This window comes from Filicampus tigris, chromosome 12 (genome assembly GCF_054856515.1).
Source record: "Filicampus tigris isolate MCC_2025a chromosome 12, RoL_Ftig_1.0, whole genome shotgun sequence".
Taxonomy (NCBI): domain Eukaryota; kingdom Metazoa; phylum Chordata; class Actinopteri; order Syngnathiformes; family Syngnathidae; genus Filicampus; species Filicampus tigris.
In genome coordinates, this window is record NC_141228.1 from 12493559 (window position 1) to 12496248 (window position 2690).

Below are 2690 nucleotides of genomic sequence, written 5' to 3' on the forward strand. Positions count from 1 at the left end.
CCTTGCGAGGGCATTACAGTAAGCGCCGTAAAAACCCATCCATTCCATTCCTTTTCTATACCGCTTATCCTAAAGTCCAACTTTGAAATTTTTGCCAAGCCAACCTCTGGGGGTTGTCGCACAACTACCTATCCATAATTGGCGCACTCGAAGTAGCCATTTGCACCAAGACGTGGAGCTGCATCTCTAGCCGGACAGAATTAGCATTAGCCCCGCTTCAGCTACATGAACAGCTGCATCTTCGGCCAGTAAGAAGGCAATTTCGCAATTACCGGCAATTACCGCTAACCTTGGCTGTATCAGCGGCCGAACGCTAATTGCTGCCCCAGCAGTGGCAGCCGTGTTAGCCAGTTAGCTGTGGGGGGATAGGCTAGCTGCCAGGGCATGGCTGCCTGCAAATGTAGTCCAACAAAACGTAAGCGTTGTTAAATGTCTGAAAACAATGACCAATCGCCAACAAAATTTATATGCTACGATTGTCCACTTCAACTCGTACAAATTTAAAAATGATCCGCACAATGTTTTGTGGAGGTTATAATGTTTTTTCATCATAGGAGTTCGCATTTAATGTCAATAAAATCCAACATGGTGTGCCGATCGCTTTTATATTTTCACAGGTTGAAGTGGACATGAGTAGAAATATGAATATTGGTGACGATTGGTCATTGTTTTCAGACATTAGGTGACAACAGAACACGACAAAGAAAGCCAGGAAACAATATTACAATTCTTGCCCCCTTCCTTCAATGACATATTCAGGCTGAGATGTGGAAAAAAAAAAAACAGTCCCCACTTGCAAATAATAAGCGTTACAACTTGTGCTGAAAGTCATCACCAAAAAAAACGCCTGAAATCACAACTGAGTTTTTCGGGGGTGGCGGGGGGGGGGGTCATTTTAGCGTTGTTTACATTTTTTTTTTTACATACAGACCTATTACATAGATGCCAATGTTCAGGGCAATCAACAGTCCCTTAAAAATACATGATGTAGTGATGTGAATCATAATATAGGGAACACTTTACATTTGTATTTTCACATTGTTGTTGCTTTGCACCACTCTTACCAATATTTCAATTACATTGCGCTATTGTTGGTGTTATTGATGTTCTGTCTTAACTTTAGCTATTGCATGTTTATTGATGTGCTGTGTATTGCATCATAGTCAGAGTTGTGTGTCATCGCTTGTCTCTCTCATCCCAAAACGTTTGAAACTGCTCTCAATGCGATGCATTGCAGCTCTACACCATTAAAAACTGCAGTGACAACCGCAATCATAAAACATTTTTAATTCACTATTGATGGAATATGAGCATTACTATAGTCATCAAGGCATATTTTTTTTAACTACAAATCCTGTATTGGATCTAATTACATTATGCAGGCATCCCTAATATTGTGGCCAGAGAGTGTATTACTTTTGTACGAGACTGAGGCCTGAACCTCTCCTTCCTTTAAAAACGAACTAAAAACACAGTATGAACCTCTCACTGTGTAGCAGCACAGCATATAGGACATGCATTCATTGTAGGTTTTTTTCCATTCACTATAGTGCGTCGTCATAATTACACAGAGACAGACTTTGCGCGCACTCTGCATGCACCAGTATGACGTGCGGAGCAAGAAAACTGCACGGGATTAAGAGAAGCTGCTCTATTACTCTTTATTGTTTTTTTTGTTTTTTTATCCAGACTAGTGGTCATTACTGGCTGACAGCAGTCTGTCGGCATGCAGGCGGGAATCTTCTTAGCTTGCAGATTATACGGTACCCCTGCCGAGCCTGTATCCGCTTCCCCTTCGCGTACCTGTACACGTCACAGGATGTGGGCATTCAACAGGGCATTGGCAGAGGAATACATTGGAATGCTGACTCGCACAATGACACGCGCTTTGAGTTGCTCGTTGCTGCTGAGTGACAGCAAAACTGTCAGTGAGGTGCTGTCGACTTTTCACGGGAGAGGGAGGGACCCAAGCAGCCGCATGAATAGCGAGGAGGGTACCTGGGAGGCATCTCCGGGCTTGTCAGAGACAAGAAATCTCATCCACGCTGCCAAGAATTACTACTCGAGCGAAGAGGAAAGCCGAAAATAGCATGTTGTCTCTGCATAATTGGAACAAATGAAAGTGCTGGGGAAAAAAAAAATATGGGATGTACAGTAAAACGTGATATTTTTGACTGTTCTTTGCAGCTGGGCAGTTTATAGTTTCTGTCAAATTGCTGATGTCTGATCTTGTAGGTTGCAATTATTTGCACCACCTCCTGCAGCCCTCCCCTAAACCCCCCTCTGGTAGCTAAAGCAGCATTTAATTGTGGAGGGCTGAGCCGGAGTAAGGAGTAATCAGATGAGGACGCAGGCAGGGGGAGTCACGTGGGCACACATTCTGGCTAACCAGGGATTAATAACACTGGCATCTTGATTGGAGTTCAAGCTGCTCTCCCTCCTGGAGCGGGAGGGAGGCAGGCTGGAGTGGCGGAGTGACGAAAAGCCCAGGGGGGAGAAAAAAAAAAAAAGGAGACGAACGGGACAGTTACAATGACAAGAGACGATAAAGGACTGACAGTGGAGAGAGAGAAACAGGGAGAGATGAGGGCAGTGAGTTAGAATCGTGAGAGGGAGTGGGAGGAAGAAAGAGTGGGAATTGGAGGCAGTGCAGTGCGCTGCAGAGCAAAGGGGGTGGGGGGTGCGGTGGG